This window comes from Diabrotica virgifera, chromosome 1 (genome assembly GCF_917563875.1).
Source record: "Diabrotica virgifera virgifera chromosome 1, PGI_DIABVI_V3a".
NCBI classification, from domain to species: domain Eukaryota; kingdom Metazoa; phylum Arthropoda; class Insecta; order Coleoptera; family Chrysomelidae; genus Diabrotica; species Diabrotica virgifera.
In genome coordinates this window covers 48,919,127-48,935,884 of record NC_065443.1, presented here as the reverse complement: position 1 = coordinate 48,935,884, position 16,758 = coordinate 48,919,127, and positions in this window count along the sequence as shown.

Here is a 16,758-nt window from a genome sequence, read left to right as displayed (position 1 = left end):
ATTAAAAATAAATAGGAGAAATCCAATTGGAAGCATAATAATGTAGGTTAGCGGTGTTTTTAGTCATTGACCTTATTCATTCTTCTCTATTTATGTATTATTAATATATTCTAGAAATTTGACTGGCTTAAAATAATTAGTTAAAAAAACTGGAGTTAAAAGCGAATAACGAATTTTTGTACTTTGGTAAAGAATGCAATTTCCTTCAAAATAGAAAGATTAGAATCAGAGATACGAAAAAATGTTTAAATATAAAACTGTAGGTTATTTAATTCCCAAGAACATGGTTTGAAAAAATTTTTTCTACGGCAAAAATTTAGTGAATCGTAAATGAGTATTATCGAAAAATATTGATTTTTTCGATCTAAAGCTAACACTTTCGATAGCGAATAAATCGAAAACTATTAATTTTATCAAAAAAAATGTATAGGATATTTTTTTCTTAGAATGAATGTTTTTATCAATATTTGTAGTTAAAATATAATAAAAAATTTCCACCTCCGAGATGGGGTGGCAACCACCCCCATGATAAAAGCGCCTTTCGGCATCATATAGATTTTGATACTTTGACTATCCACTACTTATTCTCAAATTTTCCAGCAAATCGATCCATTCTGTAAAAATTGCAAGGTGAAGAGCTTTGGTTCCTGGACTAAGAAGGGAGAGTATAGAAATAGCAAGAAATACGTTTGTAAAAATAAAAACCATTCTCTGCAACAAAGACCTTAGATTAGAACTAAGAATAATAGTTCTAAGATGCTACGTGTTAGCGATACTGCAATATGGACTTGAAAGCAGGACATTGAAGTGATCAATTTTACGACAAAATGCGCTCATGACAATAATCATCACTATTTTCCAATTACCAAACAATAAATTTTGAACTTTCTTGGAATTATTTTATTTTCCGAATACCATAGCTTACCATAACAAAACTTTACCGGAGTAGCCAAGAATATATTGGCGTCCTTTAAAGGACGGGGTCGAGTTCGCTCCCAATGGTAAGAATTTTACCTGAACTAAAAAAGGTAGAGTCCGAATTGGCTCCCATAGACAAAATTTATTTTACCTAAACATGTCGAAAATATCACCCAGCGTTGTCACTTCTTTCAAATTTCCTCTTTTTGTTAGAAACAGGTACCTTTCTAGAAATATCTATGGCAAAGGAGGAAGACCTAACCCTTCGGTCCTAACTTAACTTTCGGGTATTAGAGTGTAGAGCGCAAACCGGCCGATTTCAGGTAAGAGCGCAAAACGGTCGAGCGCATACCGGCCGACACCGATAATTTGTGTTAAAATTGCCACATATGCCAATGTTGAACTAAAACAAACTCTAAAAGTATTTGTCTAAAAGTATAATTTTCCTATAAAAAGTCTATATCACTATGTAAATTTCCTAAGCAGTATAAATATTACACGATTTGGCAACAATGTCTAATGTTTCCGCGATTATATGAGAGCTTACCCTTATTCATGCGGGAGCCAATTCGTACCCTTCTAAAATATACCTGAACGAAGCGGAGCGAACTCGACTTCACCCGGTTTAAAAATAGTAAAAAAACGATGATAAACATGCCAAAAAGATTAGACCATTTTAAAATATAATAAACGAACGAAATATTCAGTAAAGAATTTTTGCACACAATGTATCAATTAATGAACAGATGATCTATTATTTTCAAAGATATTCCTTCAAGATCCGGTCCTGAAATTTCAGGTAGAAAAGTCGAAAATTTTATAGTTTTAGCTCCACAACTTTTATAGTTTTCAGAAGAAACATTGTAAATTTAAATAATAAACCGAAATATGTAGAAGCAGTGTACAGTCATCTGTTAATAGCTGTAAGTACAGTTTCCAAATTTGCAGTAGTTTGATTAGAAGCATTGTTTTTTATATACATAAGAAGAACACTATTTATATTTCGTATTTATTAATTATTTAAAAACTAGTTTCAACTATTGTCATTATCTTGCTAATGGCTAGATCGACTATTTACTTTTAAATAAACAGAGTTGGACCTACCCAAATTAAAATTACTGAAATGACAGTTCAATTTAAATTTAAAAAAAGATAGAAGATTAAATTTGACAAAATGGCAGGTTGTACTTCTGACTGCAGGGGTCCATCAATTAATCCCGATCAGCAAAACAATACTTATTCTACCATCACTAAGCAACAACCATTAACACAATTCCCAACAAAAAACCAAGCCATAATTTTACCGGCAGTAGACTGAATAAGAACAGAAGAGTACACCATTGCAGTAGGAACTATAGTCCATCCAAAAAATGTACTGTTCTCATCCAAAATGTCAAACGGAAGAATATGCATCTACCTTTAAAGCATATAAGTTGTAGATGATTTTCTAAGTCAACATGGTGAAATTAAAATTAGAGAACATATAATCAAAGCACGTAAACTAATTACACCCGCTAATAGATTAGTTCTATCCCAAGTATGTCCATCTATACCGCATAACATAATCGAACAGTCTTTAATCAATCTTGGTTTAAAATTAATGTCTCCGATTTCGTTCCTTAGAGCTGGAATACAAGACCCGCAATACAGCCATGTACTTAGTTTTCGAAGACAAGTTTACTTTGCACCTACAGGCAATTTTACTGTACCCGACTCCGTCCTAATTGATTTTGAAAATATTTCGTACCGAATTTTTCTTTCCGATAAACTAACTTGTTACAAATGCCACCAAACTGGTCACGTTTCCTCGTACTGTACCTCAAATGCCCCTTATCCCCAAAATACTCAAAAGCCCCAAACGGAGGAAAATTTTCTTCCACAAATACCATCTACTAGCCCCGAACAAAATCAAATTACACATGTAAATGACGAATCTCGAGAAGAAATGGATGTTCAAGTCAGCACTGATACCGATAATAAAAATAAACGATCTCACTCGGAAGTTTCATCCGGCCTACTTGCTCCACTCCTACAGAAACTATACCAACAGAATTCACGAAACCAAAACCAGTGCTAATTAAAAAGAAGAAAAAAATTATCAAATTAGACAAATCCACTTCAGAAACTACTAATATTGAGTCATTATTACAACCAGTCAAACAATTTATCCAGGATGCATCACCACCATATGTACTAAATTACACCCAATTACTAGCATTCTTAGAAGACGTTCACGGTTCTTCCACCCCAGTAGAACTGGCCCTAGAATACACACAAAATATACACGGGTTAGGACATATGCTAACTGAAATATATCCCATGTTGAACGAAAGAGCAATTAAATCTAGAATTACAAGAATAAAAAAAAACTACTTAGTAAAATAAACCAAGATTATAGTATTCAGGATGACACCTCTGAAGATACTGACGCATCACAGGAAAATACTCCTTCCAACGATAAATAAAAGAAAAGATGAAAAAAACTTGACGACAACAAACTACAACGCATCAACCCAAATTTGTCACCAAAAGGGATAATGCCATAAAAACGACGAGATCAAGTCATACAACACCGCTTGAGAATAGGACATACCAGGTTAACCCACCAGTACCTAATTAAGAAAGAACAACAAAAACTGTGCTATGTTTGTGATATTCCTCTGACAATCGAACACATTATTGTTAGTTGCTCACTCTATCACCTGGAACGACTTCAAAGTGATTTACCAAGTGATCTGAAAGTGCTCTGAACTATAGTAAATGTGATAAAGTGACTAAGTTTGTAAAACTAACTAAATTGTACAATCTAATATAAAAATAAGCTTAAGTTCTCAATTGTAATTAGTTGTTATAAGCAAACATCTGATATTATGTACAACTCTTTCCCGGCAATAACCTTTCATGGTTGACGCGGTTAACTTAATAAAAAAAAGATATTCCTTCAAGATTTTCATAAAAGGAAAGCCTGTGAGGTTTGGCTTCTGTTTAGGTATACTTTGTTAAATTGGTTATTTATTTTATTGCATGCCGTACAGACAAGCATCGAATGAAAAGAAATTTTAATACGGTCTCAGTAGTGCTGTATGCAGGTTTTGTTGGCGATGAAAAAGTTTTCCTCTTAGAAGAACTTTAACAGTATATTTATTCTTTCATTTATCACATTATACGAAATACGGAATAAAAGTCTAATAAAAATAAATAAAATAGCAATGAATATCTTACGTGCAGAAAAAAGGAAGAATCTAAAGTAAAAAAAACTGGTGAGTTTGACTCCATTCCCGAAATTAATTATATCAGAAAAGTCGAAATTGAGTAAAAGACCAATCTTTTGTAATAAATTAACGATAATCTGAAAGAGAAACATTCTCTTTTATTACACAAGCAAGAACTCTTCCCTTAATATTAATTCACTTCTGCACAACGCTATGGAAACAATCTATGTGGTTTTGAATGTTTTCCCATTATGTACAAAGAGGCACATATTTTCTTTAGCTGTCAGGTAGGTACTTGTGTTTATCGAAAACGCCTGTCATATTTTTTAAACTGAACAATCAATGCAAAAATAGTAAAAAAATTTCAAGCTTAGAGCAACAAGATTTTTTTCAAATTTTATCTATAGGGAGTCAATGTAGATCGAAAATTTGTATTGTTTCGGAAAAAACCAAACAAGCTTATATTGTTCTAAAACTTTTTTTGTTAGTTTATAAATATGTTCGAGTAAAAAGTTCAGATTTCACCGCTAATTCTTTATTAATTGTTTAAACAATAACAATTGTTTTGTATAAAGAATTTTAAAAATATCGGTATATTTACTTTGATGAAAAATGTTTGTATTTTATTTCTAATTATGCTGAACCCGAGTATGACATTATAATTTGCACACTTATATATATTATAGTGTCTGCGTAACTTGGATCAATATGGGAAACGTTTTTATTACCAATTTACGAAAAAAAGTTATTCTTCGTAAAATGCTACGCATGGTCTAAAATCTGAGAAGCAATCATCAGATATCAAATTATATCAATTTTATACGAGGCATCTAAAAAAATAAAAATTTCGCTCAAGACTAGAGTACTATTTACAGTAAGTAAAAGTACTCAAGAGTAAAGTACTAGTACAGGGTTATTCACTATATTTTGACCCCCTGTAAACTGCTTTATTTACAGAATTAGAAAAAAATGTTGAGTACAAAAGTTATTCCATTTTTAAATTCTGATTTTTTGACATATATATCGTACTAGTGACGTCATCCATTTGGCCGTGATGATGTAATCGACTATTTTTTTAAATAGGAATAGGGGTCGAGTGCTAGCTCATTTGAAAGGTTATTCAATTCCCTATTCAGTAGTATAATCACTAACATGTATAATTATACAGGGTGTCCAAAATTTTTTTTTTAATTAAATTAATTGACACAGAAAGAAGAATGTATGTAATTTATTTAATTTACAATACATTTTACTGCTGTTAGAAAACAGAAATAAAAGTTTATTGACAGCTTGAACATTGAATTTAATTGAAAAGTAATGTTTATTTGTTCAATAAACATTTATTTCTGTTTTCTAACAGCAGTAAAATGTATTTTGAATTAAATAAATTACATATATTCTTCTTTTTGTGTCAATTAATTTAATTGAAAAAAATTTTTTTGGACACCCTGTATCATTAATCATGTTAATGTTTATATTACTGAATAGGGAATTGAATAACCTTTCAAATGAGCTGGCACTCGACCCCTATTCCCATTTAAAAAAATAGTCGATTACGTCATCACGCCCAAATGGATGACGTCACTAGTACGATATATATATGTCAAAAAATCATAATTAAAAATCAAATAACTTTTGTATTTAACATTTTTTTCTACTTCTTTAAATAAAGCAGTTTACAGGGGGGTCAAAATATGGTGAATAACCCTGTACATTTATATTTAACAATATCTACAATTGTTATTATGAAAAGTTGTTTGAAATTAAAACTATATTTTAATATTCAATTATATCCTTCTAATTAGAAAATTGATTTTTGCATATTTTTCTCAAATTACGGATACCTATATCAATTATGATAACTATTTTATTTTATTATTAATTTTACGAAAAAACGTTTTTCTATATAAAAAGCTCTGCATTGTCTAAAACCTAAGATGCAATTATAATATATCACATTTTATCAATTTTATTCTAGGTTTGTTCAAAAATATGAATTTCTCTCAAGACTAAAGTACCTTTATACTACACAATATTTCAACTAGAAGGATATAATTGCATATTAAAACATAGTTTATAATTCCAAACAACTTTTTTTTAGAACAATTTTCTATATTGTGAAATATAAAGGTAGTTTACTCTTGAGCGAAATTCAAATTTTCAAGTTGTACAGAAAAAAAGTTTTGATGGCTTCCTAGAAAAATTTTTTATCTGATATTTTTCGGTTTTTGTATTACAATTTTTTGTTTTTATTAATTTTTTCAAAAGAAAGTTATTTATTTCATTTTTAAAGTAAAATGATTTAGTGCATTTTAAAGAATACATCTTAAGCTTTAAAAACATTTTTCTACAACCGTGTTAAAAATGCAATTTTTAGCACTCCATACGAGCGTTAAAAATGCTACTTTAAGGCACTAGTAGTTTAAAATTTTTAAGGCACTGCAGTTCGTATTGACCGTATAGGCAATTTTGATGTAATGTCAAAAAAATATAAAAATGGAATGTCAGTCAAGATCAAGTAAAATTTTTTGTAGATATTGTCCTGTAATTACGTTTGTAGAAAAAATATTGTATGATATGCGTTTTTTAAAAGTACGTTTTTAAGGCATCATGTGAATTGCAGAACTCGCTTCGCTCATTCTGCAAACTTTTACATGCGTGCCTTAAACGTGTACTTTTAACACTTATATCATAAATAACTATTATAAAATTGTAATATATCCACTTAAACTTGAGTAATGCCCTCTTAAAATGGTAGCAACTCGGTAAAACTACGAATTTTTTAAAAATTACATTTATTTGTTGAGACGTCGCGTGAGTTAAATTTTTAAGATTTTTGTGAATAAAACGTCGCCTAGTAAGATGCTTGGAAAGTAAGTTGTGCAAATTTAAGAGTTCTATAGGTAAAATTGTAGTTACACATCTTTAAATAATTTTTAAACAAAATTCACGCAAGTCCGCCACACCGTATTTATGCTCATATTTTTTTTTTATTATTTCTCTAAGATAGCTTTATTTTTTTTCATTTCCAATTTGTACAATAGATTTTGATCAATTAGTTCAAGAATTATATTAAATTAACTCAACCGTGCGCTGCGCCGAAGACTGCTATACAGTGCGCCAATGTTTGTGAGAGGGGCATATCGCAGGGGTGATTTCGCAGTGCAGTTCATATGGTTAATAAAAAATAAAGTTTAAAGTAGAACTTTTTGATATGTTGTTTATTAAACATTTTTTAATAATATTACAAAAAGTTCAATCTTGTTTGATCTTTTCCGAAAGCAAAAGCGCCATTGACTCTTCCACTACGCTTTCAAAAATATGTACAGGGGTTGTTGATATGCAGGGTTGACGTATGCCAGCTGATAGTTATCGTACACGTCCATAGCATGGTATCCCTTATCAGTATAATAATTTCAAGCTTTACAGATATACCGTTACTCGGAGGGTGCACTATTTCACATACTATTATTAGTTATCAAAGTAAAGGGTGGTTCATTTAGAGGTACTTTTTTTGGTGGGGATTTGATGGGAGACCGAAAATAGGCGTTCACTGTCGAATGTGTTTCGTGCGCTTAGAGCAACTTATAGTTCACATAATTGGCCTACCGAACGCGCAATTCTCTATACCATGGGTCACCAATTAGTTTCCCTGGGGTCCGTTTCGAAAACCTATGACACTTCCGGGGTCCGGATTTATGCTGCCTGTGTCTGACTGTTCTGATTCGTTTTTTTTGTGGATTCTTGTTAAAAAATATCCTCTACAAAAAAATCAGAAGGGTGCCGGGCGAAATTTTTGGGCAGAAATTGTTTAATTTTTTTTAAGAAATTCAAAACGTCACCTTTTTTTCCCGCAAAAATATGTTTTTAGCAATTTTGGGTCATCTTAAATAAAAAAGATCTGTCATTTTATTAAACCTTAAGAGTTTTCAAGCATCGCAAATGCATATTTTCGCATTTTTCAGATTTTAAATCGCTTAAAAGTCGAAAATTATCAACCTTTCAGAAATATGACAAGAGACCTTTATTGTTTATAATTACCCAAGAAACCTAAAAATACATTTTCCGAGGCAAAAAAGTAATTTAAATATGTTTAAAAAATCGTTTCACCCGGTACCCTTCTGATTTGTTTAAAGGTGTCATTTTTGAACAGGAATCCACAAAGAAATCGAATCAGAAACATTTTTCATACGAAAGTGGCCTTACACATGGACTAATATGGAAAGGAAAACTAAATTGTGATAATATCTGATTGTTTTTTGGTTACTGTATACTTTTCTGTAAGTTTTCCTGGTACAATAAATAAAATATAAATTCATTGTGTATTGTTCTGATGTTATCAGTATCTTTTGAAAACAGCAGTATTGTAAATTGTTACTGAAAATATTTTAAAAATTAGGAATTTATATTTTGAATGCTAATGAAGTTTTTAGACATCTTCAATTTTGTATAAAGGGAACTGAATAATTTAAAATAAATAACCATAGTACAAAATGCTAATTAACATGTTATCTTTTCTACATTAGTTTCAATGCAAGGTGTTTGTTGCAAACTTATTAAATCTGAAAAAATTATTTTAATTAAATGCACATCTGAAAAGTACTTATACTTAACATATGGTAGAGAGGAAATGAATATAAAAAATTCACATGATTATTTCATTCATAGGAGATTCTGACCAATAGAAAGCTACAGACATGCAAATTAAGGTGATAATTTTTGATAATCTCCCGTCGTTAAGCATATTACGTCAGATGCCCTTCGTTGCTACGAAAAAATACATTCGGTGACATTAATGACAAATGTTTTAAAAATTATAAAAGTGATGACTTTCAAACGTCAAATACATATTTATAACAACTGTGTGTTTAATTTCACTAATTGGTACTTACATATATTTAAATTACAATAAAATTTTGGTTTTGAACAGTTTTATTCATGAAATAATCGCAACAAATTGCACTCGAACTCTAAAATTAATATAGAATTTTAGAGCTCTTGTGCAGTTACTACTGACAATTTTATATTACAGCTTACTTAATTTCAAAATTAATGATTCGTAAGTATAACAATAAGGGGGAAAACTCTTTACAAAATTAAATTATCAGAGAGAAAAACGACATTTTTTATGTACAACCTGTCTGAAGTTTGGAGTGCGTTTAGTGCAACTGAGTCTCACTACGGAGTTGAGATATTCATCTGTTAAGTGAGATCTATAAAGATTTTTAATAAAGGTTATTGACGGTCCGCACAAAACTAGCTCACGGTCCGGATGCGGACCGCTGTCCGCTAATTGGTGACCCCTGCTCTATACCATCAGTAAGTTTGAAACCCAATTTTCAATAGTGGACCACACATTTTGGATCACACATATTTAATAGTCCACATTCAGCACGTACTGAAGAAAACAGCGGCGGTAGCGGATGGTGTACGCGAAAATAACGAAGAATAGATTCGTCGCCGTTCTCAACAACTTGGCTTGTTGTATGCAACAACTTGGCATATATTACGTAAGGATCTTGGCTTAAAAGCCTACAAAATTCAACCAGTGCAAGATCTGAGGCCCATAGACCTTCCAAGTCGTAAACGTTTTAGTCGAATTGCTCTTGATAAGCTTGCAGAAGATTCACTGTTTTCAAAAAATAATTGTTTTCCGATGAGGCCTATTTTTGGGTTAATGGGAACGTGAATAAACAAAATTACTGTATTTGTGATGATGAGCAACCTGAAGAGGTTCAAGAGTTGCCATTACATTCAGAAAAAAACAACTGTTTCCTGTGGTTTATGGGCCGTGGAATCGTCGGTCAATATGTCTTTAAAAAGAGGCCGGCCAGAATGTTACTGTGAATAGAGACCGTTATTGCGCCACGATAAAGGGCTATTGGGTGCTAGAAATTCAAGCTCGTATTATCAATCACATTTGGTTCCAAAAATATGGAGCCAATTGCCATACAGCCCGTGAAAGCATGGCTTTACTGCAAAAATGATTCGGTGAGCAATTCATTTCACGCTTTGGACCAGTGAATTGGCCGCCTATATCCCGTGACTTCACACCTCCAGACGTTTTCGTTTGGGCTACCTAAAGTCCAAAGTCTACATGAATAAACCTGCTACGATTGAGTCAATGGGGGTCAGCATTACTCGAGTCATTAGTCAAATACCAATCGAAATGCTCGAACACATCATCGAGCATTCGAACTTCAGAATGGACCATCTGAAGCGCAGCCACGGTCAACATTTGAAAGAAATTATCTTTAAGAAGTAATTGTAAAGAATGGTTCTTTTGTATGACAATAGACATTTTCAAATAAAATTCATTTTTTTCATTGTTTTTTCTTTTTGAAAAACTACCTCTAAATGAATCACCCTTTATAAACGTACAAGGTTAAAGCGATTATAAGAATTGCACTTCTAAGTATCTATTTTATATCTATTATGACGATGATATTAATTTAAATTTATTTCTAGATTTTATCATTCTAATCAAAATTAATTCAGTGTAGTATCATCCTTGTGTCGCATATTTTATGTAAAATCATTGATAAATTCCTAAATAATATCTCCTTTAATAACATATATAACGGATAATACCCTGTATATACAGGGTGTCACGGAAAATAGTGCGTTCCTTAACCCTAGAAGGACCAATGAGGGTTAAAAAGTATCCACAACATTGCATTACATCCGATTTCCTAAATACCTTTGTTCATAGGCGTAACCAGGATGATCCTAAGGGGGGTTACAACTACTGGAAAGGTGGGTTACAACTACAGGAAGGTTTCTGAGGTGTATGGTGTTAAGCGTATAAAGCTTAAAGTACATCCCAATGGGGGGGGGGGTTATAACCCCCAAAACCCCCCTGCTTACGCCTATGCCTTTGTTCCTAAAAATCTCAAATAATTAGTAGTTGTCAGCGTACTACTGCCCTATTAGATAGCATAATTAGCATTTCTATAATTTAATTCATTTCCTCATACTTTTATATAAACTTGACAGTGGACTATAAATAATCCCCTTGAATACCTACAGCACCATCCCAAAATGGAAAGGGACGATATCATTCATGTGTCAAATTACCAAAATCTAAAAGAAAAAAGGCCAAAATAAGTAGGCAAAAACAACCAAAGTTTGTTCAAAATGAAATGTATATAATGCGGTAAGCATAGCAAGAAGTCAAAAAGGTTTCTGTACCCTACGATGATGCCAATTCCACTGAAGCCGAAAACTCCGGGTAAATTATAAATTCGTATCTTTTAACTGTTCCATTAATGTCTAGGAATAATATAAAAGTGTTATTTTTAAATTAGTTTAAATAAAGAAACTCGTTTTTTATTAATTTATGTGTGGAGATATATTGACCCTAATTGGTCCTCGGTGTTTCTACTAAAAGGTTGGTCCTGCGAGGGTTAAAGGTATGGGTGGAACACATCATCCATCATCCATATCAAAAAATGAAAATAGTGTCTTTTAATAAAACCTACATTTGGCAACCAGGCAGTTTTATTTATTTTGACAGAGAGGAGATACAATTGTAAACACAAACAGTCGTAATTGCCTGTAACCCGAGAATAGATCGTATTGTCATGTTTTAGTTTCGCGAGTATCACGATAATGTTAATTACGTACGATGTACAACGAGTCCAAGATTTACACCAAGGCGATTTACCTCGACGATTAATAATAAGAAGATTAATTAGATGGTTTCAAAACAAAATCTTCAAAGAACTCGAATTTCCGTACAAATATTTGTGTGCAAATGAAGCTTGTTTTACAAGAAATTGTGTGTTTAACTTTCACAATTGCCACGAGTGGAATGACGAAAACTCTTATGCTATCCGTACATATGACCAATTTTCAAAAAAAAAAAGGATAAATTTATGAGCTGGGTTTATTGGTAATCATCTGATTGGGCCATTAGAACTTCCCAGAAGATTGAATGGAGAAATGTACTTAAATTTTTGCAATATGTTCTACCGATACATCTTGAACACGTACCTCTATTTTAATATAATAATTTTTCATGTAAGTTTACCACCCGTTCATTATAAAAACTTTTTTTATTTACTTAATAAACAAAAATATGCTTTTTCTCTATCAGTTTTTATCAGTATCAATTGTCAAAACATAATATTATGCCTAACGATCGATGATTCATGACAGTTGATTTACAGTAATTATTTTAAGGTAGTATAAGGCGCAACGTTGCCGGCTGGCAAAAATTAATATATTTTTTTGAAAACGGTTGATTTTACAAAAAATTTTTATAAGACTTTTTTATTTTAAATGGTACACTTAGTTCATACCTTTAACGAACACACTATTTTCCCGGACACCCTGTATATAAGTTAAGAAACAAGAACTGCTAATTCAACTATATGAATAAGACCTTATAAATTTTGCTTTTATTGTATAGCTTTACTTTTTATACTTCATTCAATGTAGTAAGAAGTCCCTTGTTACGTAATAAAGATATTTTTTAAAATATTGTTCTTGGACCTAATAACATTTTTTTCGTCTTTCCTTTTTCTTTATAGTTACATCAGATTTGATAATACTAAGGTTATTCTAACATTAGTATAAATTGTTCTGAACAGTTCGTTTGTAGTTCAACTATGTGTCTCATTTAGGATTTATTACATTTTTCTACAGCCAAATTTTCCTCTTCACTCTTTCTTTCATTCCTTTAATTATATTCTGTAGAAATGTGTATGTATTAATCGTTGTTTGTATCTCTTGATTTACATCCAATCATCTCTGTGTAAATACATTTAGAGCACGTTTCTGAATCCCAAGTGTAGTTATATTAGGCGACCGGCAGCAACTCCTAAAATGACTTTATACCTACCGACCACAAAAATCAACTTTCAGGTAAATGACCAATTTTTGTCATTCTTTATGTTTCGAGGTCGCTGAATCCGAATATGAAGTTTATTTTTATCTAGAATTGCTGGAACATGTTCAAAAATCTAATTTTATGCAAAAATGCGAAAAATCAATTTAGATAGGTTGACTGACAGACTTCGGTAGATGGCCTTGTGGTACATTATATCAATAAAATATAATTCTCTCTCTCAATTTAGCTGTATAGCTCGCTATAACTCGCTGTATCTTTGGTTTCTGTAAATCTTTTTTTTTTTAATTTTTACTGTATCATCTCTGAAGTATTTAGATAACAATGAGATTTTTCCAAAATGTTTAAACAAATTAAAAGAGTAGTTGTTAATAATTAAGTAGTAATAGTCTGGGCTGATTATCGGAGAATACGCCATTTTTGGGAAAAGTTATTTACCAGCAATTTTATTGCTGGAATCGAATTATAAGATCCTATATATTAATAATATAGGTATGCAAAGTCCTCAGATAGTGTGCTACTTTTTTTATAAACAAAATGGCGCCCGAAAATCGTGTTTTTTTCAATTATTGCTCTAGAACTCCGAAGATTTTAACTTTACAACAAAAACACTCAAATAAAAATTCACCGTGATTAAATTCTGCATAGAGACGTGTTTTTCCCGATCTGTTCCGACGAAAATTTTCCTCGAAAAATGCGAGTTTTCCCAACAAAATCTTTAATTTTCAAATAAAGTTTTAGGTAAGTAATTATTTACCAATAATTAAATAATTTGGTGACTTAAAAGCCTTCTTGGTTTAGATTATAGTTCCAGAAGCTGGTGAAAATTAAACGAATATTTTAGCAACAATTCAATTGTTAATTAATAATTTACGGTCGCAATAATAACCAAAATAATTATGATACACTGATCAAACTTTAAAATCTTATAAAGATGAGATGCCTATTTAAGATTTTGTCGACAAAATATAATTTTTTTATTTTTTTGCATAATCTTTAAATGTTAAAAAAAAATAGTTATAAACAAATTAACGTTTCTCCGAAAGTTTTTGTTATATTATAATTTTAAAAAATAGCTAAAATGGGCATTTCAAATATGTTGAAAATGAATGTTTTAAAACTTTTTTGCAACCATTTGCAAAAAAGATATGAAACAGCAAAATAAACATACGATTACTACGGTGTTAATATATTTTTTTAAATTCTTTCAAAGCGTACAAGTGAGTTTAAAGTACAAGCTAATTATTTATAAACAATATCGAATATCAGCTTAATGGTTATATTTTAATTAAAGATTATAAATATATTTTTTTGTAATTTACACGTGCGAGAGTAGAATAATACAGTACCGTAGCTACCCGCCCACATACACAACTCGCGCGAGTTTAAGCGTGTCAGTCGCTTCGAGTGAACATTTTATCTCCGGATCTGTATCAAGCGTACTTTCGCGCTAAAAATTACAAGAAATTTTTTTTTTAATCTTTGATTAAAATATAACCATTGCACTAATTTTTGACATTCTTTGTGAGTAATTAGATTGTACCATAGACTCACTTTTAAGCTTTGAAACAATTAAAACAAATTATAAACAATGGAGATATCGTATATTTATTTTGCTGTTTCCTAAATTTTTTGCAAATGGTTGGAAAATTTTTTTAAAGCATTCATTTTCAAGACCTATGAAATACGCATTTCAAGTATTTTTTAAAATTAGAATATAATAAACAATTTCTAAGAAATGTTAATTTGTTTATAACAATTTTTTTTAAACATTTAAAGATTATGCAAAAAAATGAAAAATTTATATTTTGTCGATAAAATATTAAATATGCATCACACCTTTATAATCTTTCTAAGTTTGATCAATGTCTCATGATTATTTTGGTTGTTATTGCGACTGTAAATTGTTAATTAACAATTGAATTGTTGGTAAAATATTCGTTTCATTTTAACCGGCTTCTGAATTTATAATCTATACCAAGAAAGCTTTTATTTCACCAAGCTATATAATTATAGATAAATAATTACTGGCCCAAAAAATGTATTTAAAAATTCGAGATTTTGTTGGGAAAACCCACATTTTCCGAGGAAAATTTTCGTCAGAGCAAATCGGGAAAAACATGCCTCTATGTAGAATTAAATTGGGGTGAATTTTTATTTGAGTATTTTTGGTGTAAAGTTAAAATCTTCGGCGTTATAGAGCAATAATTGAAAAAAATACGATTTGTCGGCGCCATTTTATTTATAAAAAAAGTAGCACACTATCTGTGGACTTTGCATACCTATATTAATAATATATAGGATCTTATAGTTCGATTAAAGCAATAAAATTGCTGGTAAATAACCTTTCTTTGTACTTTACTAATTAGACTACGTATTATAACTATTTTTTTATTCAAAATTTAAAGATATGCAAAAAAAAGAAAAATTTATATTTTGTCGATAAAATATTAAACAAGCATCTCATCTTTATAATCTTTATAAGTTTGATCAATGTATCATGATTATTTTGGTTATTATTGCGATCGTAAATTGTTAATTAACAATTGAATTGTTGCTAAAATATTCGTTTAATTTTCACCGGCTTCTGGAATTACAATCTATACCGAGAAATCTTTGATGTCACTAAGTTATTTAATTATTGATTAATAATTACTTACCTAAAACTTTATTTGAAAATTATAGTTTTTGTTAGGAAAACCCGCATTTTCCGAGGAAAATTTTCGTCGGAGCAAATCGTGAAAAACATATCTCTATGCAGAATTTAATTGCGGTGAATTTTTATTTGGGTGTTTTTGTTGTAGAGTTAAAATCTTCGGAGTTATAGAGCCATAATTGAAAAAAATACGATTTGTCGGCGCCATTTTGTTTATAAAAAAAGTAGCACACTATCTGCGGACTTTGCATACCTATATTATTAATATATAGGATCTTATAATTCGATTCCAGCAATAAAATTGCTGGTAAATAACTTTTCCATGAATTTTGCTAATTAGCCCAGAGTATAAGTAAGTCATGTTTACTTAAAATAGTTGTGTGACAAACTGTTTAGTTTATAATTTTAACCAACACAACATTAAAACATAATTCATGAAGTTTTCTGGAAAATTCAAGTCAAAATAAAAAAGTCATGTGACTTTTAGAAATCGGCATGGGCCGGACGCTCGTTGCGCGCATGGCGGGAAACACATTCGGAAACGCGGAAATCGAAACTCAGTGCTTTGACCAGGGCGGGTCTGTTTTGAGATGTAAAAGGTGGCGTTCGAATTTTTGCAAATAACTTGCACAGATTTTTGGTGACAACTTCAAAAATTAAAATTGACTTATGTTCCTTCTCAAATATGACCGGAACATTAATAAAAAAATTAAAATATTTAAAAATTTCGAAAAACATCGAATTTTTTCTGCTTTCTTTGCTTATAACTAGACTTAGGCAAATATGCAAATAAAAAAGTATGAAATATGCGCATAAATATGCAGTATTTTATGCAAAAATAGGCAGTATTTTATGCAAAATATGCATGTTTATCTAGAAAATATGCATGTAATAAAAATATTTACAATATTTTTCTATTTACCAAAATACTTACAATATTATAAATACATAACATAATATACAATTATTTTAACATATAAATATTATTTTGAATTATGGTAACAATAGATTATCAAAATGATGTTCAAAATTTTCTAATAAAAACTTATGGCTTCTATCTGAATACATATATTTCTAAACAGAAAAACTTCTTTCGACATCAACTGATGTAACTGGGGCAT